This window comes from Pan troglodytes, chromosome 2, assembly GCF_028858775.2.
Source record: "Pan troglodytes isolate AG18354 chromosome 2, NHGRI_mPanTro3-v2.0_pri, whole genome shotgun sequence".
Taxonomy (NCBI): domain Eukaryota; kingdom Metazoa; phylum Chordata; class Mammalia; order Primates; family Hominidae; genus Pan; species Pan troglodytes.
The window spans coordinates 135,652,521-135,677,475 of NC_086015.1; the positions used below are offsets into that span (position 1 = coordinate 135,652,521).

The 24,955-nt window shown below is 38.3% G+C and overlaps 1 protein-coding gene and 1 pseudogene across 7 annotated transcripts in view; both read left to right on the plus strand.

Annotated features, from left to right (window-relative positions):
- The first annotated feature begins 1,763 nt into the window (after positions 1-1,763).
- LOC104005746 (60S ribosome subunit biogenesis protein NIP7 homolog) lies at positions 1,764-2,305 on the plus strand (annotated as a pseudogene).
- A 15,536-nt stretch (positions 2,306-17,841) lies between these two features.
- The window catches only part of DNAJC13 (DnaJ heat shock protein family (Hsp40) member C13), a 119,609-nt gene continuing 112,495 nt past the window's right edge, over positions 17,842-24,955 (plus strand). For 3 of the 7 annotated variants that reach the window (XR_679192.5, XM_009446497.5, XM_009446498.5), the window contains exon 1: positions 17,857-18,100. The gene's annotated coding sequence lies outside the window, so the exon portion shown is untranslated. Of the gene's footprint in view, positions 18,101-24,955 lie in introns of all 7 variants that reach the window. The other 4 variants (XM_009446500.5, XM_516755.8, XM_063806225.1 and 1 more) reach the window with 3 other exon arrangements.

The following is a 24,955-nucleotide window of genomic DNA, read 5'->3' on the forward strand; positions in this document are numbered from 1 at the left end:
GGGTATAGTCTGCCATCTACAGTCCACAGGTGGTCTTTGCATGCTTGCTTTCATGGCAGTTTAAAAATGTGATTTAAATGCAAATAATATGTTTTGGTGTCTTTTGTGAAAGAATGGAATAGTGCATCTGGATTTCTTATCAACAATCTGATGATCTGACTCCCTCCTTCAAAACATTATACCTAGCTAAAACTCTGTCCAAATTCCCTTAATATTGGGCCAGAATTTGGGTATCACTGATCTGAAGAAAAAAATATTGGGGAGTGAGTTATATCAGTCTAATTCTGGGGTAGCTTACATGGTTTGAGTTTCATATGTTTAGTTTACACACTTCGAGTTTCAATTAAGGTTCCCAGCTGTTGGGGGAAAAACACTTTTCCTCATGCAGATTTAAATTCTGTGGTCAGAAATGCAGAAGGAAAGGTAGAACAAAGAGTAGATCAGGTCTTTGCAATTTTATTTCTCTTTTCCTGAAACCTTCTGCCACCCATTTCTTCACCAGATTCTTTTATTATCAAGATTCAGGCCTCTACTCAAATGTCACCTTCTAGAGAGGCTTTCTCTGACCAAGTGAGTAAAGCGGCTACTCTGTCCTTCTCATCCCCATTACTTTCTAGCCCATTACCCTGATTTTATTTCTTCATATCACTTAGCGCTAACTTAAACTGTCTGATTCAGTCATATTTCTATATATTTATTGTCTTTATTTCTTCCCCCTCACCCACTAGAGCAAGGGCCTTTTCTTGTTCACTACTACATCCCCAATACTTAGAACAGAGCCTGACCCATAATAAATGCTTTAAAAACATTGGTTGAAAAAAAATAAATAGATACAATTATTTGGTGACACTAGCCATCTAGTGATTTGGTTTGGTCTGGTTAGAAAAGTCTACAACATCATGAATGCTCACCTCAAGCAACTCCGAACTACGGGGAACTCCTGAAACCACAGCAGTGTACTGGGAAGAGTTTTCTGAGCAGCCCATCCTGGGAGTTTTGGAGAGCACTGTTTTAATTGCTGGAGGAAAATAGCTTTTAAAAGCAAATTTGAGATTGTGATTTGATAAAAAAAAAAAAAGTTCATGTAAGATTCAAAAACTTGGACTCTGATCCCTAGATTTAAGGGGAGCTCTAACAATAATTATCCCCAGAGTTCCAGTTTCACGTAAGAAGGAGTAAGCATGCTTCACACCTTTTCTCACACTGAATATAATTACAAACCCTGGACAGAAGGCAAGAACAAGTATTTGAAGACTCTGAAAAGTAAATAACAGCAGCCAAATTTTGTAGTACCATTAATCTAAATCCATACATATCAATCATAACATGAATGTAAATGATCCAAACATACTAATTTAAAAATAGGAATTTTCCCTAAGCTCATCAAGCAGTATACATTTTATATATACAAGTTATATGTAAAAACTTCTTTTATATGTCAGACCTCAAAAAAGTGAGATTTTTTTTTAAAAAAGAAATTGTCAAAATGGATTTTTAAAAACCGTGACTCAACTCTATGCTATTTACAAGAAACACAATTCAAATATAATACACATTGATTAAAAGTATGGGTGTGTGCCTGTAGTCCCATCTACTCGAGAGCCTGAGGCAGGAGGATCACTTGAGCCCAGGAGTTCGAGGGTGCAGTAGGCTATGATCACACTACTATACTCCAGCTTGGACAACAGGGAGAAATTCCATCTCTTAAAAATAAATAAATAAGACTGAGACACGAGGATCTGGTGTTCCAACCCAGCAGGAAAATGCGGCCTTTGACTGAAGAGGAGACCCGTGTCATGTTTGAGAAGATTGTGAAGTACATCAGGGAGAATCTTCAGCTGCTGCTGGACCGGCCCGACCGCACCTACTGTTTCTGGCTGCACAACGACCGGGTGGACTATGTGAGTGAGAAGATTGTGAAGCTGGATGCCAATATCTCCGGGGACAAGCTGGTGTCACTGGGGACCTGCTTCGGAAAAGTCACTAAGACCCACAAGTTTCGGTTCACGTCACAGCCCTGAATTACCTTGCACCTTATGCCAAGTATAAAGTGTGGATAAAGCGTGGTGCAGAGCAGTCCTTCCTCTATGGGAACCATGTGTTGAAATATAGTCTGGGTCGAATCACCAAAAATAGTTCTCAGTACCAGGGAGTGGTGGTGTACTCCATGGCAGACATCCCTTTGGGTTTTGGGGTGGCAGCAAAATCTACACAAGACTGCAGAAAAGTAGACCCCATGGCGATTGTGGTACTTCATCAAGCAGACATTGGGGAATATGCACAGCATGAAGAGACGTTGACTTAAAACGAAGTCATTGCAAGGACAGCTGTGTGGAAGGGCCGAGTTTTGTTTCCTGTGTTTGTGTAGACTCCACCATCATGTTGAATTTTGTCAACACTATGGCCTCTTCAGGGACATCTTAGTTTACTGTACTCTCTATCACTGACAGATGCAGGCCGGATTCTTATTATATACAGAGATGGCTCAAAAATGGGGTTTCAGATCTTTGTGTTTGTGATGAAACAGAATACTCCATTTCAAAAAAATTTAAATAAATAAATAAAGGATGGGAAAATACACATATTCTCAGTAGGAAAGCAAACATGTCTTCCATATGAAACAAGTATTACACCATTCATTTGTGTATTCATTCATCAAATATTTATTGAAAATATACTAGGTTCAAGACATGATGCTGAACATTTTTATCTAACTCATAATCTTAAGAGCCATATTTAAGAGTGAATTATGTCAGTCAGGAGACCAGATGATAGTACCTGAATCACAGTAGGTAGGTAGAAATTGTAAAAATAAATAAACAAAAAAACCTATAGTCCAATACTTGAGATAGCTTTTGATCTATAAAGGCAAAATTTCCACATGTGCATCAAGATTGTCAGGCAAATTCATTAAGTGGAAATAAAATGGAGAGAGCAAAATCAGTTGAATAAAAGAAATAATTATATTCTTTATTGAGTTATACATCTTTCTTTTAAATAAGTATGTTTAACAAAATTGAGGTAGCAAATACAGTAATCAGTCCACCACTGTCACATGGAAAATAGTATTACAATTAGAAGAGAAGTTAAGATGAGGTTAGGAAGCCTCATTGATAGGGAGTATTATGTGTATCTTCTATTCTGTTTTTGGTTAAATAGATATACTTTTCTTTAAAGTAGGGGTTTTTTTTGTTTGTTTGTTTGTTTGTTTTTTCCATTTCTACCCCTCCCAGTCTGATCCAGTTACCATCATCTGGGCTTCTGACTAATGCACTCTTAAATATGTCTTTTAAGATTATGAGTTACTATCTAAAAATGTGAAGAACTTATCATTATACCTTAAACTTAGTAGATTTTCAATAAATATTTGATGAACGAATGCATAAATGACATGATACTTGTTTGATATGAGATACATGTTTGCTTTCCTATTGGGACTTAGAGATTCCAGAAACATTAAGTTGGATATTCCTACAGTCCTAGGAGAATAATGGGAAACTTTCAAAGCACTTAGCATGTGTCAGAGACTATTCTAAGTGCTTCATAAATATTTACTGCTCTAGTCTTAACAAACATTTAAAAGCTATTATTCCTAGCCCTATTTTTAGATGAGGAAACTGAGGCACAAAGGGTTTTAATAACTTGCTTAAATTCTGCTTTCTTAAAGAACTACTAGTAAATGATAGACATGGGATTCAATGTCATGTAGTCTGGTTCCAAAGTTCCCACTCTAAACTGCTACTGAATTTGTATTCCAGTAGGTCTGCAAGTTGAATGTGCATCAGAATCACAATCACATTCAACTTGTTAAAACAGATTTCTGGGCCCTATCCACAGAGACTCTGATTCAGTTGGTCTAGGGTAAATTCTGAGAATTTGCTGATCTAACAAATTCCCAGGTGATGCTGATTCTTTTGGTCCAAGGTGCAGAAGTATACTTGAGAAGAAATCAAATTGCTACTGTGGACATTTCTTCTGTCTAATCCACTCTGGCTGAAAATAGAGGTTTCTGATCCTGACTGGACATTACTCAAACTTCATATGCACACTGAGATGTGAGAGCCTAGTACATCTGGCTCTCAAACTAAAGTATGATTCCATATTCTTTCTCCCTACTGTTTGATCTTACAAGGTATTTTCTTTTTTGTGATAACAAAGTCATGCCTAGATTCTGATCGTTACCCCCAAATAAAATGATACTATTGATATGGTTTGGCTGTGTCCCTACCCAAACTCTCATGTTGAATTGTAATACCCATAATCTCCATAATCCCCACATGTCAAGGGAGTGACCAGGTAGAGGTAATTGAATTATGGGGACGGTTTCCTCCATGCTGTTCTCATGATAGTGAGTGAGCTGTCATGAGATCTGATGGTTTTATAAGCGTTTGGTAGCTCCTTCTGTGTTTATTCTCCTTCCTGCTGCCTTGTGAAGAAGGTGCCTTGCTTCCCCTTCGCCTTCTGCCATGATTGTAAGTTTCCTGAGGCCAGCCATGCTAAACTGTGAATCAATTAAACCACTTTCCTTTTTAAATTACCCAGTTTTGGGCAGTTCTTTATAGCAGTGTGAAAATGGACTAATACAACTATGAAATGACCACTGAGACTTTCTGTTGATTTATTACTCACCCATTCAATTTTACCTAAGCTATGCAGCAACTAGAAAATGGTAAGATTCTGAAAAATATTTCTTACTGTTTTATTTTGTTCGAGATCAAAAATTTGGGTACTATAGAAAAGCACAGTGAAATTAAGAAACATTTTTTTGTAATGCCACCACAAAATGTTAATTGTGGTAGATTCCAATATAGTGCTTCTCATCAGTTTTTGATTCATGCTTTTTTGTTAAAAAAAAATTAGACAAGTTATATTAAAGGACCTCAGCAAATAGTGTTTGAAAAGACTCACTGGAGATAAGGGTGAGCTTGCCTGAAGCCTCCCTGTGTTAGACTAAGACCCCTTTACAAATTGCGTCATTCAGGATATGACTGCGCCAAGAGGCCTGTTTCCAGAAGACACTGATCAACAAAAGCCCAAGCTTCCTTAATGTGACATTATTAATTTGCTGCTTGTTAGGGAGATAAGAATTATGGTGATTGTAATGAGTTATGCTTTCAGCCATGAAAAACTTCTCCTCTTCTCAGTGCTCAGATGATAGATATCTGATGATAGATATCATTAGTCTGATCAAAAATTTTGGAGATATGCAGGTTCATACTAAGATGTGTCTAATGCCTGGATTGTTTTATTAATATAGGCACCCGAAGTGGGCTCTTGCTTTACCTAATTTAGGATCTATAGTGATTAACTTTATCATCAAAATTCCATTTTGTGCAGTGACAAGTAGAAAGTACTGTACAAATTCTTCTGACATGCTGGTCAATATCAGCTTTGAACTATAAACCAGGACACTGCTCATGGCAGCATGAAGGTTACAAAGCAGTGAATCTTTTCCTTTCTAAATAGCCTGCTTTATAAGGAGAATAATTGTACTGAGCAGATAGCAATGTAGAACAGAGTAGGAAGAGAAGAGGGTCATCAGTGTAGGAAGTGAAGGGCTGGGAGGAAGACAATTATCTACTTTACTTATTTATGTATTTTTATGAATTTTGGTTTTAAACCTTTACTATCAGAGAATTAACCAGTTCTCATTCTGGCTACTTAAGACTTTCTCATGCCAGAAAAGTGTGGAATAGGGAGAAACCCCCTCCTTCTTTTGTTTAGAAATATAAATGTCGTATTGGTTTGTTTTCTTTGTTCTTTTTATCAGCAGAGCCAGTGTGCTGCTATTGTTTGCTGGCCTAACAAAAATGAAATCAAGGCTTTCACTGAACAGTCTGCCAAATGTTGAATCAACAGCCCAGCTTCTGCAACAGCTTGCTTTAATGACCCTAGACAGCTTCTATTTGAATCATATACTGGGTCACAAGGAGGAAATAGGTATAACAGAAAGCAGGATGGGACAGAAACTAAATTAGAGCTTTAAAGGCTATTTGGGCTGCTGTCAAATCAGTTCCTCAGGGAAGCAGAATTATTTATTAGCTTCCTACTACATGCGTTTTGTAGTTATTTCATGTGCTATGGTAAAAATTGATGTTTTGTAAAAATTCCATCCTTCTAATAAAACAGTATATTCAACTAGTCTAAACAAATCCTTTTATGATCTTCAAAATTGATCTGGGAATTTTGATTTATTGATTCTTAAAACTGTGATGACCCTATCTGACTAGTGCAGTCAGAGTTTTTATGCAAATCAGATAAGCAACTTCTCTTCAGAGGCTTGTTTGAGTCTTGGGAATTACATGGTTCACTCTGGCCCCTCAACAGGCAGAACTGAAATTTACCACTCACAGTCTGAGTTGCTAGAGACCTGAGTAAGATCTCAGGACTATGAGTTAATGGGAATGATCTGTCATAATGATTGTGGTATTCCTAGCTGGCCACTGGTGAACCAAGCAGAGGCAGTCAGACTTTCTTTTGGACAGCCAACTCACTACCCCATTCCACCTGCTTTGCCGCACTGGATTCACCATTTCCAGGAAACCTTCAGTGGAAGAAATATTCAAGAGCATATCCTGAAGGGAGGGCAACAAGGAATGTTTGGTTCCCCTTCTCAATGAGAACCACTCTAATAACCTAAAATTGTGTAATCGAAATGCCACTGAAGTTAGCAGACTCTTAAGAACGACATTAATTGGGTTGTTGTTGTAATAAATGTTGGCTGAGAGATGGCCTGACTATGTAGAAGGCCTCTTTAACTGTTGATGGCTGAATGCCTTTGGTTATTTTCTATACAAAAGTCCGCTTGAGTAAAGTTGGGTAGGGTGATAAAAGTGAAGCAAAACGAAAAAAAAATTAAAGCTGAAGAGGAAAATAAAGACAAGTATATTAAACATTTTTGGAGATAAAACTAGAAATCCCTCCCCATATTTTGTATAGGTCATCACCACTGCTAACTGCCCAGGTAGTAATAAATCCACCTGCTCCCTTCTTAAAATATTGAGAGAGTGTTCCCATTGTTGAGCTAGGTTTTTCCTTTTCTTAAGACATCTTTTACCAAATGGAAGAGGAAGTATGTGAGTTAAGGGGTAAAGCTAAGGGAAACAAAGGAAAGAGCCAATGGCTTCCAGGACCTGATTTCTTAATCTACCTGCTGTCATGTAGACTTGGACCTTGTGTTCATGTCAACTGGTTATGTAATAAGTTAACTCAAACACTAAGATACAGCCATTTTACTTAAAAAAAAAAAAACTATGAAAATCCCCTCTTTAATCCACCAACTTCAATGCTACACAGTTTAATTTCAGTTCATTTTAGATTATTTTGCAGTTTTACTTCCCCTTTGTCATTTATTTGCTTTCACTAGAAATAGACTATTTTATTTCCATTTCTTTTACTCCTAATTTAGCCTACAGATGGGCTAGAACTGAGGAAGGCTACAGATGTGGGCAAGTCATATTTTCTGTTATTTAAAATTTTGTACTCCTAGACACGATGTTTTTGAGGAGATAGTTTATCTGTAGGACAGATTTTAATAAAAAGATAATATAGTATTATAAAATTATATTTATAACAATAAAACACAAGTTGTAAGCCATGTTATTCTGAGAAAATGCTCTATGAACCAAGTGTGAAAGAGTTGCACTGTCTTTCCTTCATTTGAAAATCTCTAATATAAGTTTTTAGTAGAATGATAACCAGAAGTGACTCCTGAATGACTAAGGAAAGAGGAAGTCATGGCTACTAGAGCGTACGTACTAAATGAAATGTAGTGATTTGCAGCATGGACTTTGAAATCCAACAGACCTGGTTTGAAAAGCACTACTGCTTTCTAGTGATATGACGTGGGGAAAACTCAACAACCTCTCTAAAGTATTGGGTTTGTCATCTGTAAAATGGGGATAATAACAGTGTTTTCCTGTGTGTTATGAAAATAAAATGAGTTGATGCATTAAAGTCCTTAGTAGAGGGCCCAGCACAAAGTAGCTGTTCAATAAATGATATATATGAGATAGGATGATATATGACATACGACATTTCTTTAAAAATTTGCCCCAAATTAACCAGAACTTTGGATTAACTAGGATATCTTTTCCTTGGTTATATGAGATAGTATAGAAAACCTTAATAAGAAATAGTGTATTTTCTTGGAAAGTGTTCAATAAAAAGAATTTTCCACTTTCACTTATTTCAGAGCTAAGGCACCGTGAAACCATTGTCTATTTGAATTTCTCACTGTGTGTCAAGGACATTTTTGCTAAACCTGGGTTTATGTTTTAGAATCAATTTGGTTGCTGACAGAGATTTAAATTCAAAAATAAATGCTATTTCATTTTCATATTTGGAAACAATCTTAAATTATATGTTTAACATATATAAATACAGAAATATCTTATGGCAAACATAGTTTTCTAATAGTTACATATTGCTATAGTCTGAGTGTTTGCAACCCCCCAAAATTTGTATGTTGAAATCCTACCCTGCAAGGTGATAGTATTAGGAGGTTGGGCCTTTGGGAAGATTAATGCCTTTGTAAAAGAGGCCTGAGAGAAATCCCTTACCCCTTCCATGATATGAGGACACTGCTATACACCATCTACCAACCAGAAAGAGAGTTCACACCAAACACCAAATCTGCTAGCACCTTGGACTTCCCAGGCTCCAGAACTGGGAGAAATACATTCTGGGCTTTATTATTATTATTGTTATTATTATTGAGACAGGGTCTCACTCTGTCACTCAGACTGGAGTGCAGTGGCACAGTCACAGCCCACTGCAGTGTCAATATCCCAGGCTCAAGTGATCCTCCTATCTCAGCTTCCTGAGTAGCTGGAACCACAGGGTTTTGTTGTTTTTTTTTTTCCATGCCCAGCTTTTTTTTTTTTTTTTCTTTTTTGGTAGAGACAGGGTCTCACTATGTTGCCCAGGCTGGTCTCAAACTCCTTGACTCAAGTGATCTACTTGCCTCAGCCTCCCAAAGTGTTGGGATAACAGACATGAGCCACCGCACCCAATCGCCCGCAAATTCTGTTGTTTATAAGTTGTAAGTTTATGGTATTTTGTTATAGCAGCCCAAGTGAACTAACACATGGTTTTCCAGTAATCAATATTTACACACTGACACATAGGTTAAAGAAATCCATATTAAAGAAAGTATATGTCTTCTCTGATTATACAGAAAAAAAAGGATAAGAAGGCAATTACATTTAATGATCTGGTATATTTTTAAAGAGTTCCTTAATCCAATCTATTCATATAATTTTTGAAAGACTCTGCTTTCAGATCATAAAGGGGAAGCTGATATAACTAAACCTATAAATAAGACTACATGTTGGAAAATCCTTAGAGTGGAAATGATAATGAATCCCAGGAAAAATATAACTACAACATTTCTAAATAACTATTAACATATACATTTTTTCTCCAGTGGAAATTCTATTTATCACCTTTGTAATCCCCCTAAGACTATCTGTGACCTCCATATGTACGTATCTTTTCCCCCACCTACTGACAGTAATAATAACCACTACACAGTTTATGTTCTAGTCATGACATAAAATCTTAAAATTCCCAGAGGAAGGACCAAAAGAAGATTTCAGTCAGTTTATTCCATTTACTCACAGCGTACCATTTGACTTAGAAATAAAAACAGCAGTCAGTGATTGCTCTTAGAGAATGCTGGGCCATGGAACCAACTGGATTTGGGTTCAAATTCTAACTCTGGCACTTACTTGACTATGAGGCTTTGGACAAATCCCATTAGCTCTCTGAACGTTGGGGAGCATCTTCAACTGTACAGATGGGGTTAGCAACAGGTAGCAACAGGCTGTTCTAACAGAGCAGGGTGCGTGGTAAACTTTCAATGTCCAGCAAAGCCTTCTCTTATAACTCTCCTTTGATCTCTCAGGCCTATCTTCATTTCCTGTTATCATCATAGTTATATAAAGCCTCTTGTTCCATATTTTCACAGATTTTTTTTTAAATCTCTCCAATTCAGAGCTGGTTTTATATCGCTAGAGGTTCTCAATTCTATACTCATGAAATTAGTGAAGGAAACATAACAAAGTTCTAATTTCTCCACTGTGATTATTATTTTGATGCCTTTTATAAAACATTAGTTAGCAAATCCTTTTCAAGTTTATTTCATCTTGATGGTCCTTGCTTTCCTGGTGCCCTAAACGCTTACTTAATACAGTACTACTCCAAATATTGCATTATCTGCTTCTAGAATTACGGAGGAAGAAAACAAAGGGTATATAAGGAAGGGAGAAAGTTAACACTTACGGAGAATGAGTGGTGCTTACTAAATGATCCATAAACGTTATTTTCCTTCTGCCCTTCATTCTTGGTTTTTAAAATCTGGGAAAGTATTAATTCACTCCCTATTATTAAATAAAGAATTGGCACATTTAGACTATCTCCCTCTCCCTTATCCCATTTTTTAGAGTTTATGACTTTTATTTTTCTATTATATACATTTATAATATTAAATAATATTGGTTCATCAATATTAGATAGCATAGCATATCTTGATTCTTATATAATATCAAAACAACTGTTGTTGACATGAATTATTACCTTCATCTCATTGATAAAGAAATTGAGGCTCAAAAGTTAAGTGGCTAATAATGTAGAACTGGGATTTGAACATTTGTAAGGTAGAGAAAAAAATATATCCCCTAGTAAGTAAATACATTGTCAGAAGACAGTTATAAACCAGAAAAAAAATAATACCTTACTTGCTGTAACTAAACCTCTGTTTCTTTCTAGTATAGTACACTATTTTCTTTTTGCTCTACTTTACTTATTATTTAGGTAGTATTTAGAGATTCCAGTTGTGCTGTACTCTGGTGAAGAGATTCAAAGGAATACCAAACAAAATTGCACTTTGTTCTGTGAAGCTCATTAATGTGGCTATTTTTATTGGTAGCCTCTTACTATATTGTGCTGAAATAGTAATACTCTATTAATTTCTTTTTATTTGCATGAATAACACAGTGACACTCAATAGCCCAGCCCTTAAAAAATGTAACATCATTGAGTAATGAATTCAGAAATGAAGCAGATGCCCAGAGACAAGCAGCTCTAGCCATCACAACTATGCTCTGGGCACAAAAAAAATGTAAAGGGTGGGGGAAAAAGGACACCTACTAGCTGAATCTGGTAGCCCACACCAACAATGTCTGCTTATGTTTCATCGGCCAGACTTATGTCATCTCTGATATGGGCAGCCCATCTGAGAGGAGGTTGACGATGTAGTACTTGTAGGTGGCACATTGCCACCTTCAACTTGTAGGGAAGAAGAGGAAAATGATATTGGGTAGGCAATAGTATTTACTCTGGAAATATACAGGGTTTCTAAAACTTAACATGTTCAAACCATACCTTTTTTAAAATTTTACTTTAAGTTCTGGGATACACGCGCTGATGGTTATAGACTTTTTTAAAAAAAACCTTTTTTAAACAAAATTTTAGTTTAAGTTCTGGGATACATGTGCTGAACGTGCAGGTTTGTTGCATAGGTATACATGTGCCATGGTGATTTGCTGCACCTATCAACCTGTCATCTAGGTTTTAAGCTCCACATGTATTAGGTATTTGTCCTAATGCTCTCTCTCTCCTTTCCCCCGACCCCACAACAGGCCCCGGTGGGTGATGTTCCCCTCCGTGTCTATGTGTTCTCATTTTTCAACTCACACTTATGAGTGTGAACATGCGGTGTTTGGTTTTCTGTTCCTGTGTTAGTTTTCTGAGGATGATGGTTTCCAGCTTCATCCATGTCCCTGCAAAGGACATGAACTCATTCTTTGTTATGGCTGCATAGTATTCCATGATATATATGTGCCACATTTTCTTTATCCAGTCTATCATTGATGGGCATTTGGGTTGGTTCCAGGTCTTTCTTATTGTAAATAGTGCTGCAATAAACATATGTGAGCATGTGTCTCTATAGTAGTATGATGTATAATCCTTCAACTCTCAAAGTTTGTCTGACAGGCAGATTAGGAATAGACCCAAAGTAACTTTAACATTTGCAGTGACTAGTATATGTGAGTTTCTTCTATATTAGTAAGATTTTTTTCAAATTGGCTTTGTTAGTATGTGCTTTTTATTTTGGTTTACATTGATTTACTTTTTTTTTTCTCAGACTTCACTGTATAGATGTGAGAACCAATAACTTTACAAGCTAATTAGTTGAGCTTGAAATACTACTTCTTTTATGTTTTATTTTCCTTTACGCTAAGTAGGTGGCTGCCACCTCATTTACTGTTGCTCACAAAAAGAAAAAAAAATCATCTTTTCATTGACAAAATTAAGTTTTACATGGAAATAACAGTCATATCATCTTTATATGCTCAAAGCCAGCAATAATTTGGGTAATGAAGTTTTATGTTCTCAGATAGGCATAATATGAATAAGTTATTATCCAAGATTAATGAATAGATATCCTTTCCTTCTATGTGGTTGCAATGATCTTTAACAAAATTAGTGGGAAAAAAAAGCTTTTGTTGCACCTGATTAACTCACCTTGATTTAGGCGTGAATGAGTCATTGTCATTCTAAGAACTTCCTCATGGTCAAGTTTTGGATCACCATTTTAAAAATATATTGTGACTGTCGAAATTCCATGCATGTAAGTCTTTTTTGCATTGTTAACATTCACAGATGAATTGAACAAGTCAACTCTGTGTTCTCCATAATAAATAAAATGAACTATTTAATGATGTCTCATGATAGAAGTATTCAAATATGGTTGTCAAGAATGAACACTTGAACTTTCCCCATTCTGCTAATAATACAGAATATCTGCTTATCTGACATTCTGTATTATTAGCATCTGGTTAGTCCTCTGATGATAAGAACTACAGCAAACCTGTTTCATTTAAAAACTCAAGGACAAGGATTACATAAACAAGCTGGAGACCCTGATATTAACTATAGTGTGTGCTCAGTAATGAAGTGCTCTACATAAGTTATGTAACTCCTGCAAATCTCTCTCAAGGTAGGTATCAATATCTGAAGTTTACAGAAGAGGGAACTAAGACTCAAAGAGGATAACGAACTTGCCTGTGAGTTTTTTAAACTACATTATATTTCCTTCAAGTGCTGATGACTAAAAATGTCTGAATATAATAATTTCATAGCAGATTGGAAATCTTGTTCACTTCAAAACCCTTTATGGAAAAAACCACATAAGGTTCTTGAGTTTTCTCAAATCTGATAATACAAGAAGTATTTGAATTAATTAGTAAGAACACCTGAATTAGAAAACCCTCAGCAGTGTATATATTGTAAAAGAGCAGTTGTGGTAAAATTTAATAAGGAAAAAGAACACAGGCCTTTTTCTTAACCAGTTAAAATTTCAATAATAGTTTAAAATTGTTAGACCACAGAATAAGTTATTTTCTTTTCCCTCCTCATCCATCTTTGAAAATATAATCAAATCTAGATAATTTCCTGTAATTAAATGAAAGCATGTTTTTGTTAATAAAATATTATAAATTCAAAATCCTTTATATATGAACATCATTATACTATTTAAAAAGATATTTTAATTCACATTAATAATAAAACTAGACTTCCTGGGGTAGGATTAAGTGAGCTGGGGAAGCCAGGCTATCAGTTACAAAAAAAAAAAATTGTGGATCCTATATATATATACAGATACATACGTATATATGTCAAGAAATTCTCATGTCATAATTTGTCATATGTTGTAAATAATTTCAATTATTTGAATTACAGTATAGAGAAACACAGAAAACTAAATACGTGTGGCCAGATAAATCTTGAGAAAAACCACTAAAGACAACCAACCAACCAATCACATAACAAATTAAAATGAAGTCCAGTAGAAGATTCTGTGGAGGCTTCGAGCTCACCAACTCGACGTAGTTGTTTTCTGACACTTACCGTTTGCTTGCACAAGATTTTCTAATAGCAGTATTGTCCAAGAGAAATACAATGGGAGCCATATATTTAATTTTACATTTACTAGTAGCTACATTCCTTAAAAGAAACAAGTGAAATTAATTTTAATAACATTTTATTTAACCAAATATACAGCCATAATATTATCATTTCCACATGTGACAAAGAGTCTTTGCTCAGCCAAATTTTAATTAGGCTTCTGAACCTTTCCTTAGGCCCCTCTGTGTGCTTCCTTGAAAAGTCTAGTCTGCAAAAGAACCTGGCTAAGTCAGTTTAGCCAAAATTCCCTTGATATGTGATCAGATTCCTCAACTTTCACCTTCCCCCAGAAGATGTCTAATCACTCTGGCCTGTCTTTAGCAAGAATCCTGTTACGTAGGTTTAGCCAGGATCCCCGCTCACCCCTGATGTTTTCTCTTAGTAATTTTCCATCCACTGACCCCCACACACTGTTCCTTGGAGATAAATGCATACTTGCCCGTGTCGTTTTCCGACCTGAGCCCCGTCTCTCTCCCTTACTGCAAGCCCCTGTTGCAGTGGCTCCTGTACCTATTGTAATGATCGTAAATAAACTGAATAAAATCTTTTTTGTGGGGAGCAGGGGGTACAGGGTCTTGCTCTGCTGCCCAGGCAGGAGTGCAGTGGCACAATTATAGCTCACTGTAACCTCGAACTCCTGGGCTCAAGAGATCCTCTCACCTCAGCCTCCTGAGTAACTAGCACTACAGGGGCATGCCCCCATGCCCAGATAATTCTTTTATTTTTATTATTTTGTAGCAATGGGGTCCCACTACATTGCATAGGCTGGTCTCAAACTCCTGGCCTCAAGTGATCCTCCTGACTTGGCCTCCCAAAGCCTTGGGATTACAGGCGTCAGCCATCATGCTCAGCCTATTACCAAGCTTTAACAAGTATCATTAAATAATACTTTTTTTTTTTTTTTTGAGAGTTTCACTCTTGTTGCCCAGGCTGGAGTGCAGTGGCACCATCTCGGCTCACTGCAACCTCCCCCTCCCAGGTTCAAGTGATTCTCCTGCCTCAGCATCCCGAATAGCTGGGATTACAGGCATGCACCACCAGGCCCGCCTAATTTTTGTATATTTAGTAGAGACGGGGTTTCATCATGTTGGCCAAGCTGGTCTCAAACTCCTGACCTCAGGTGATCCACCCGCCTCAGCCTCCCAAAGTGCTGGGACTACAGGCGTGAGCCACCGTGCCCGGCCTAAATATTTTTTTCTTTTAACACGTGTAATCAATATAAAAATTGCTAATGCAACATTTTACATTTTTTCGTAACAATTTTAATTTTTATTCTGTGTTCAGTAGCCACATGGGGCTAGTGGCTACTGTACTGAAAACATAGTTCAAGCATTGTTGAGTGGTATGAGTTCTTAAGGATTTATTTTGGATCTGGGCATTGATATAATTAGGAAGGTCAATTTAGCAGCAATGGGAATTAGATAAGCAAGTGTTTGACATTCTTGTGGGCTCTCTAAAGTCTTAGATCACTCCAGCCTTGTATGCTAACTTTGGAGACTGATAAAGGCTATTGGTGCCTAAAAGGCTATGAAATGTATTTTTTAAAAAGCTGTGAAATATTTTAAGTGTACATCACATAATTTAGATTGTAAATTTGATACATCTGCACTATGAAAGTGTCAGAAACGCTAGTGCAAACTTCAATTTTGAATAAAAAGACAAATCCAGAAAAAGAAGCGTGCATTTGTCACTCTTAAAAAAGAGTTGGGTGGGGAAAGGATCCAACTGATTTAACGTAATAGGGAAAGAAGAGACAAGTCCTACTCTCTCTGACTCTTGTATTTTGTTGTGGCATTTTAAGAAGGATCCAATTGTATGGATCCAATTAAAAGCAACCAGTGGTTGTGAAAAGGCTTGAAACTACATCTTGTGAACAATGGTTGAAAGTACTTTGAATATGGTTTCTTAAAATGAGTATCTGTAGCAGGGGTATTTAGAAGGCTATGCACGGGAGAGGGAGTGGGAAAGGGTGATAAGCGGTACTGGTAAGTCCTTAAATGAATGTCACATACAAGAAGAGCAAGAAACAAAGATAAAATAACTACTCATAGAAAAGAGTGCAAGTTGGCTGAATACAAGGAAAATGGCTTATAAAAATGCAATGGAAAAAGATGTCTTGTGAGGCAATTTTCCACTACAGAGGATGGGGACAATTCATGATGCCTAAGGCTCCTCTCAACACGAGAATTGATTTTATTGGTCTCAAATATTGAACAGAGAGGCAGTGTGGAGGTTGAACAGTTCACTGGCCTTGATGTTACAGGCAGGCCCTGTGTCTTAATCTTGGCTCAACCTTTAGGAGTTAGGTCACCTTTAGCAAGTCTCCTGGACTCTCTGGGTCTGCTGCTTCTATAAAATCGAAATAATATACCCCACATTTACTTTTGGGATTACTGGAAGGCTTTGTAACCATATAAACACGTTTCTGTTTCCATGGGATAAGCCAATAAGGCCCCTTAACACAGTCCTCCTGTTTCTTTTTCCTCCTCCTCCCTTCCTACTCTATTTCGGGTTCTGTCTTCCCACACCCAGCTATTCCTAGTACCTTCCCTTACATGCACCTTATCTTACTGCTGCATTACAGAAAAGTCTAAGGATAAACACAAATAGTCTTTTTCCGCCCTAAGGTAGGGCAAAGGGTTAATAGAATCAAGAGGTAAAGTCTGTAAAAACCATTTTTCCACATTTTTTCATCCTGCAATCGCTGTCTATAAAATGAGTCAACTTGCTGAAGGGGACGCCAAGAAATCACAATTTCAGGACTGCCATGAAGAATGAGTATTCAACTCCTTATCAGAGACCTTTAACCCTTATACAATAATGTATCCATGCAGGTCACCCTACACTGCCTCTACTTTGAAGTCTGCAGCAGAAACACTTTTTTTTTTTTTTAATCACTAATTTTTAAACTGTGGTCTTTACGGCTCAGATCTGGGAGTGGACATTGACCTTTCTTATTTAAACCATTGCCCACAGATAACACATAATTTCTAGCTGAATCCTTTAGTCCCAATATCCCCTCTTTTCACTGCCCTGACTTCCCTCTCAGGTGAGGTTCAGGAAGATGGTTATCTAGAGGGCACAGGTTCTGGGTTCAAATTACTTGGGTGCAAACATGAAATCCAGTACTCTGAGGCTGGGCCTCAACTTATCTGCAAAACGAGGATGATTCGTATCTCAGAGAGTTGAAGATTAAGCAGCTTTAAGTAAACTTCTAAACACTTGATCCGGACACAATAAATGGGGCTACCAGAACTATCTTTCCAGCATTCCCACCTGCAAATGCCTTAGGCGTCTCTGAGAATTTGGTCTCCGAGACCTTCCAGAGCATCCATAACTTAAACCCTGCTCTGCTGTCGTTCAGGACGTCTCAATAGTAAATGAACCTGCTGGCTCCCAATCCAGCCAAACCAGGAGCTAGGCTGAGGCTTCAGACTGCCTCGCAGATGCTCCATGGCACTTGACGGCAAGTGCTAAAAAGAGGTGATTTAAAACAAGATTTCCTCGGACTTAAAGCTTAAGTACCGGGTTGCGACCCTACTCTCCGCAGGACACAAGCGGAGGGGCGCGGCCCTAAGGTACACGCCGGAGGGGCGTGGTCATGGGCACGCGCGCGCGCCCAGGGGCGGGTCCTTTTCAGCACCCACCGAGGCGCCGGCCCCCTGACGCGCTGCGTGGAATCCAAATCCCACGGCCGGCGTCGTTACTCTGCGCATGTGTAGCTGCTGGGGGCTGGCCGGAGGAAAGCAGAATTTCAGGGAAAGAACGATCGGGACCGGGAGGACGGGGAGGGCGGGGCAGAAGACGGAAGAGTTGAAATCAGCTGACTGGGTCTCGTGACAGCCTGGGCGGTGGCGACGCAGGCGTATTAGAGCGCGCTCGCTCAAAGCCTGAGCGAAGATGGCGGCCTCCAGAGTGAAACTCTGAGAGGCAGAGGGAGGAGGCGGAGGGGGCGGGGAGGCAGCGCCGCGGCGGCACCAGGAACCCGCGGCAGCGGAGCTGCAGGGCCCCGGCGGGGGAAAGGGGAAGTGGTGAGGGTGAGGAGGCCGGAGGGCGCCTCATCCCACTCTGGAAGCTGAGCCGGCGGCGGGAGGAGCTAGGGCTGGAGCCTCTCCAGCCTCCCGCGAAGGTAAAGCCGACTCCGGGCACTGGGCTCTGGGGCTCTGCCTTACTCCCTTCCCACGCCGTGGGGACTTTGTGGGGCTCAGGGCAGGGAAAACGGGGTGGTCTTGGCTGCTGCAGCCTGCAGCTGCTAAGGAAGCAGATTACCCTTCCCCCAGGCTGCTGGTCTGGTTCCTTTCGTTGGACGCCCCCCCGGCTTTGAGTGACACTAGCTCAGGGCGCTGCCCTGTCCAGCCCCACCCCTTTTTTTGCCTGTTTTATACCTAGTACGCTCCTCCACTCGCCTTAACATATCCTTACCCCACAGGCTCTTCATTCCCTTGTGGGTTCCGCCCTCGGGATTCCCTTCCAGTCTTCTAGTCTGAGCACCCTTCCTGCTGGATGCCGGCAACTCTTGTTTCCTTGGGTCAGCGACCCTCCTTCCGAACAAGTCCTGCAGACTGACTTTCTTTGCTTTGTTTCGTTTTGTTAGGAAATGAGCATCCGCGTCGTCTGTTCTCCAGTACTTTTTCTAAAATCATTTTCTCCCCTAAGGCTTTTCCTTCCTGCAAGGCAGCTTATTCACGTGGCCTTTCCTCCGCTGCTGTGATTTTACCTTTGAATGTGGCCTTTGGAGTGGGTGAAGTAGGACTTAGACGCTCAGTGAAGTGGCTGTTAATCGCTTGATACTTAACTATGCTTAAGAGTGCCTTCCCTTAAATTTTCTCCTTTTGTAGCGTGTTCCGTTAACCACTTTTGTCTTAAGATTGTTTCCTGTGTCCGTTGCTTAGAGGGGGGAAAAAAGTAAAGATTTCACCCTAATGTGGCGGTGGTCTCCCAAAGTAATTATTTCTCATTTTCCCTCTGCTTTTCCCTTTTACATTATTCTGATTTCCCTCAAAAAGGAGGTTCTGTACCTGATACTGTTGCGTCCTCTATGAAGGGCTTTATAGTGTACAGTTATGTTGAGCCTTTTGTAATATAGTGTCTTGGGAAAAAAGTAGAAGTTCAGGACCTGCCCCCAGTAATTCTTTCTTACTATATTTTCTTTCTCAGTTTATGGACTTGATAGGTTTCTAGGTTTGAAACTACTGCCTGCAGGGAAAATTACAGTGGTAAGGTTTTATAATATATTACCAGTACTTTGAGTTTATGGGAGTATGAAACAGAATTTGCCTTAAAAAAATAAATTTATAGAAACCACTTGTCAGAAATTCGGTATCCAGAACACAGTTCTTTGATTTTTGGAAAGTACTTTATTGGCTTATCTATCATATAACGTAAAACCTTGTTCACATTTTGTGTAATGTGAAACGCTTTTTAAGCTACTATATCTCAAACTTGGCTTGTGCTATTAGTATCACAATGCATTCAGGCAACACACGTCCTTGTGTAGAAATTATTACGTTATACTCCTTGTTTGAAAACAGGAAGTAGAACATATTAAGGGAGGAAAAGAGGAGTCAGAGGATTATTAAGAAATAAGAATGTAAAGAACCTTAAGGCTAGAGTTCAGTTCATGGAAAATATCAGCATTTGTATTCCACTGAGAGGCAATGAATATTCCTCTTTTTCTAAAGTGGTAGTAATAAATAGTCTAAAATATATTAATGTTATATATTGTTAACAAGCTTAGTTGTAAACAAAATACTTAAGCTAAAAAATAAAATATTATTAATAAGTGAATGAATTATTTGGAATAATTTAACTTTATCCACAAATAAATAGAAGATGGTTGCCTTGCCCAGGTGGACTGTAACAATACTGGCTTTATTAAATTTGTTAAAAGGTTGATAGTGGAGTCCGGTTCTCAATAGGTCCCAAATTAGGGTTGAAATTGAAAAGATGTGTTTTAACTAATTTGGCTTCATTCCTCAACCAGTTCTGTTTACACAGGTGAATTTGAGGTTTCTGCTACACATACCTTTCCCCTGCTTCTGATTGAGGTACTTTAAATTAGTAATTGAAACAAGGCTGTGCAGATAAACTGCAGCACAAACTTGGTTGCTACAAATAGGTTTTGGCCTAAATGTTCACTGTAAAACATGACAGTAGTTAAAGGGGAGTTATTAATATTTTGAAAGAGTTCCTTGAGTCAGTGTTTCTCAACTTTATTAGACCCAATAAAGGCTCCCTTTTTATAAAAAATAATTAGTAACACCTTCTTTGCTATCTTTAGTTTATAAATAATGTAACTACCTCTGGCTTTGGCCCTGAGACAAAAAAGAAGCTTTGCTCTCACTTCTGCAACAAAAAAAGACCTACACTACAAATTCATGACTGTTTTGAAATCTGTTAAAGAGTCCACAGAGCAAAACCAGTGGCTGAAAATTTGAGAGACAGTGCTTACAGAGAGTAGATGTCAATTTCTGTTTACCGTCTTCAGACACAACTGGACAAAAAGCATGATGAAAGCTGAATGCACAATCTTGCAAACTCTTATCCACAAACCTCCCTGGGTCTACTAGAAAAGACTGGAAAGAACCCTGCGTGAGTCTGCTGTGCACATTGGGAGGGAGAGGAACAGCAACAGAACTTTTAAGAGGGTCAAGAAACTGCTGTGATTCTTCCCCTCTGCCTCTTCTATGGAAAAAAGCTTTAATCTCTGGGGAGAAGGGTATCTCTGTTGGCCCCATTGGTGAACATTCAGGGGGTAGATGAGAAGTGGGAGAGAATCTTATGCCTGGAGGAGGGGCCCTGAGCCCAAAACTGCAGCCGGGAGTGGTCAACAGAACCGAGAATGCTGCCCTCCTGAGATTCAGGAACACAGTGTTTGACTTAGACTTAATCAGAACATCAGACTGTATCCCCCACCCCCAACCCCCTGCCACCAAGCTAAGAAGCTTTCAGTAACAAGTAACCCACAAAATACTACTAGGAAAGGAACAAGATTATGCAAAGAGGCACAACACAAAGAAACAGGCATTGCTCTAGTAAACCATCGCCCACCAGAGAGACAAACTGTTCTGCAGATTCATGAAGGCTGTAATACACTGAGGATAACTATGGCAAAAACAAATCATAAACTAAGTCCAACTCCTAACCAGATTAACACAAACCCTTCACCAGAGGCCTCACAAAGAACAGGCGTGCTCATTTCCAGTCATAAAAATTACCTCAATCTCCACTCCTACACAACATGTCCAGCTTTTAACCAAAAATTATGAGGCCCATGAAAAAAACTCCCAAGAGAAAGAGCAGTCATCATTATACATTTTTTAAAAAGATAGGAGCTTAAAAAGAACTGTTTTGTACATGTTAAATACTATAATAATGACATTTTGCCTTGAAAAAGTTTGAGCAAACAATGCAGTGAGCATTGGATGGAGTTACAGTTTCTGAATTACTGTGAAGTAGTAGAAGGAAAAAAAGTTATAAGATGGAGTGGAAAATTAGTAACATATATGTGAATGTATGTGGTTCGTTGACCACCTGAAGTGTGTGTGTGTATTTTGTGAATTCCTGCATGACTCAGTTGAGTTGGGTACAATTTTCTGCGTTCACTTAGTGTTGGGACAGAATCACTATAAGCAAATGTGACATTTTCATCATGCTCAAATTGTTCAGTAATACACCAATCCTGTTAAAATTCACATGATCAAGAAAGCATTATAGCAGAATTGACTATATGCATTTCAATATGTAAATAGTTAAGTATGATTATACCAAAATACACAAAGGACATGTCAGAGGCTTGTATCTTTACATGGAATCATTTTGAGATTTTTTTGTGTGTGTGTGAGACAATCTCGCTCTGTCACCCAGGCTGGAGTGCAGTGGCACGATCTCGGCTCACTGCAACCTCTGCCTCAGCCTCCTGAGTAGCTGGGACTACAGGCGCTTGCCACCACGCTGGGCTGATTTTTTTTTTTTTTTTTTTTTTTTCTGTATTTTTAGGAGACAGTTTCACCATGTTGCCCAGGCTGGTCTCGAACTCCTGACCTCAAGTGATCCACCCACCCAGGCCTCCCAAAGTGCTGGGATTACAGGTGTGAGCCACCATGCCTGGCCCATTTTGATTTTTGACAGAAATGTTGATGTCTACAGATTTGTCACATTGGTGACTCAAATACCACAATTGAGATTATTAGCATTGTCAGAAAAGAACAGGGTTAATAAAGTATAATCTCTTAATTTACATTGTAGCCACATTCCTGGAAAAATCTCTGTATATTAAACCCTGCAAAATGTACTTGGTGAGTTATATATAAAACAATTAGAGTCTGGGATTCATTTATTATAAATAGGTTTTTGCCTACATGACTAACCAACTAACCATTTGGACTTCTGGACTTTTTTCTTTTTCTTTTTCTTTTTTTTTTTTTCAGACCTCACTCTGTTGCCCAGGCTGGAGTGCAGTGACACGATCATAGCTCACTGTAGCCCTGATCTCCTGGGCTCAAGCGATCCTCCCACCTTAGCCTCCTTAGTATCTGGAGCCATAGGCACGCCGTGCCCAGCTAACTTTTTTTTATTATTATTATTTTTAGTAGAGACGAGGTCTCACTATGTTGCCCAGGCTAGTCTCAAACTTCTGAGCTCAAGCAATCCTCCCACCTCAGCCTCTCAGAATGCTGGGATTACAGGTGTGAGCCACCATACCTGGCTCACTTGGACACTTGAAAGTCGTATGGTGTGGATGGTACTTATCTTTGGGACTGTAATGTATGTTGAATATCTAGTCTCATCCACTAAATGCTAGTAGTGCTCCCAGTCATAGTGCCTCAGATGGGATGGCATCCTAGCCCAACCATTACTTTAGTTCAAAATTTTAATCAGTGGTTTTCAACATATTTTTTCTGTTTCAGCAGTGTTCACGTACCCAGCATATGCCAATTTATAACACTTCTTGTTATGTGGAGTGATTCTTAATCATAGGAACTCCTTTGAGAGTAACTGAGTTAGATTTCTTTGTAACAAATAGTTTAAACCAACATGGTTATGATCATCTTTGCTAATTTAAGATAGTTACCTGTGCAAAGGTACATTTAGGTGTGGTTCAGTCAATAAAACCATATAGCTTGCTAGTAATTCTTTTCAGATGCTCTTTATTCAATAGTCGACATATGGGAGTTTTACTTGTACTTTCATGGACTACTTGTGAAAAAGAGTGAGCTTTAAAGTCAGTGGAATTTTACAGTTTAAGCACTCAAGTTGCCCTTAGAAGAACACTGCCTAGTCACATATTTAGCACATGCCCAGTGGTAATATCTCTTTGCAATGGATTAATAAGAGTTTGATATTTTGATTATCAGATAGAAAACAAAACCCCTAAAGCAATCCAGAATTATTTTAGCTGGGTGCACAATAATCACACTTGTAATCCCAGCACTTGGAAGGCTGAGGCAGGAGGATCACTCGAGGCCAGGAGTTCCAACCTAGCTTGAGCAACCCCGTCTCATCAAAAAATGAAATAACTAGCTGGCTGTGGTGACGTGTGCTCGGGAGGCTGAGGCAGGAGGATTGCTTGAACCCAGGAGACCGAGATTACAGTGAGCTATGATTGTGTTGCTGCATTTCAGTCTGGGTGACAAAGGAAGACCCTGTCTCTTAAAAAAAATTATTTCGATGCTTTGATTTTTGCCAGCTCTAGTTGCCACAACTTAATGGAAGGGTTGGTGAGGTTATGAATGGAGGAGATGTTCTCTAATATTTCATGTATTCTGTAATACATTTAAACGCTTATACATGGTGTTCTCACTTTTATTGTATTCCTTAGTCATCTAAGGCTATGGCGTTTCTCTCCTCAAACTTCTAGTCAAGCTACAGAATGTATTTTGAATGTTTATCAAATCTTAGAGCAGATAAGCCATTTTCCCCCCAAATTTTAGCGCTAATGGGCTTAATTTTAAAAGTGAAACTTTGCTTTTTTAAGATAATTTGGTAGTGTTCTATAAACTGTAAAGCACTACAGAAGAGGTAGGAATAATAGGGATATTTCAGAACTAAACTAGAAATGTATGTTTTTGCTATTTTGTATTGAGTGAAGGGGAAATTGTAGCAAATTAAACTTTTGTCTTTTAATAGTATAAAAAGAACAGTGTTTGGGTTTTCAGGATGCTTTCTGTAAAACTGTCTTCAAGTTGTATGTGTTAAAAGCTTAGGAAATTTAGTCCCGCATTATGCATTTACTGTAATGATAGGAAAAACAGCAACAAGTTAAAATATGGCTGCTAAAAATTTCTTTTGCCCATTTCAGGGCCTGTTTACCATAGTAGAGCATGATTATTAAGTGCCTTAATAAGCTGATAAGCTTAATAAGTTGATAAGCTGAAGACCTTACAGAAATAGTATAGTTTGTTCTTGCATAAGCCAGGTTATGCTTCAAAGATAAAATGAAATAGAAATTAGGTCTATAAAGTTACAATAATGTGTATAAACTAAAAATATGTAAATGATCAATAGCAATGATTTCAAAGCATTGCTTAAGTGAACATGTTTCTGTAAAGAAAGCTTTCAGGTGAGTATTTTAAGGCATTTTTAAGCTTTGGAAAGGGAAGGGTCATAGTAATACATCTTTCACAGAAAATTTGAATTTTTTTAACAACAGATAAACTTCTGTTTTGTTAGAAATACAAATTATTCCCCTCAGATGAAATGAGCATACGTGTGATAGAAATAGAAGAGACAGGTCTCTTTTCAATACTTGATTTATACTGTTGAATAGAATAGGTCAAAAAAATTAACTGCTATGGTAAGTATGCTTGTCACCTCCTCCCATTAAGTGTTTCTTCAGATTTAGGGGTTGCTTTTGAATTTTTCTTGCCCTGTATTTCATTAATATATACTCAGTTTGTAATAGAAAGGAATCAAGTTTTTAAAAACAATGGTGGAGATCTCATATTATTTCAGCTACCCTATGGTAGTGAAACCAGTTAAAAGT